Source organism: Penaeus monodon, chromosome 19 (assembly GCF_015228065.2).
Source record: "Penaeus monodon isolate SGIC_2016 chromosome 19, NSTDA_Pmon_1, whole genome shotgun sequence".
In the NCBI taxonomy this organism is placed as follows: domain Eukaryota; kingdom Metazoa; phylum Arthropoda; class Malacostraca; order Decapoda; family Penaeidae; genus Penaeus; species Penaeus monodon.
The window spans coordinates 41,181,121-41,181,396 of NC_051404.1; positions in this window are offsets into that span (position 1 = coordinate 41,181,121).

Genomic DNA, 276 nt, shown 5'->3' on the forward strand with positions numbered 1-276 from the left:
CGTAACCGCTCCCTAACAGGGCCGCCCCCGTCCCGCTGGGCGTCCCAAATCGCATTCCGCCGCCCGCATCAAGGTGACCACCCGACCGTGTGCTCTATAGTACCGGCTTACACGTTAGTAGCAGCAGAAACGGAGTGAAATCTGTTTTATCAATTCCCAGGTCTCTGATCTGATTTTCAGCGTCACGTAGCAGATTAAATAGGGAGAAATTCCGGCACTGTGGCACTAAAAGGTGTATATGCATATGCAGTATGTGAGAGAGGGAGAGGGACAGAG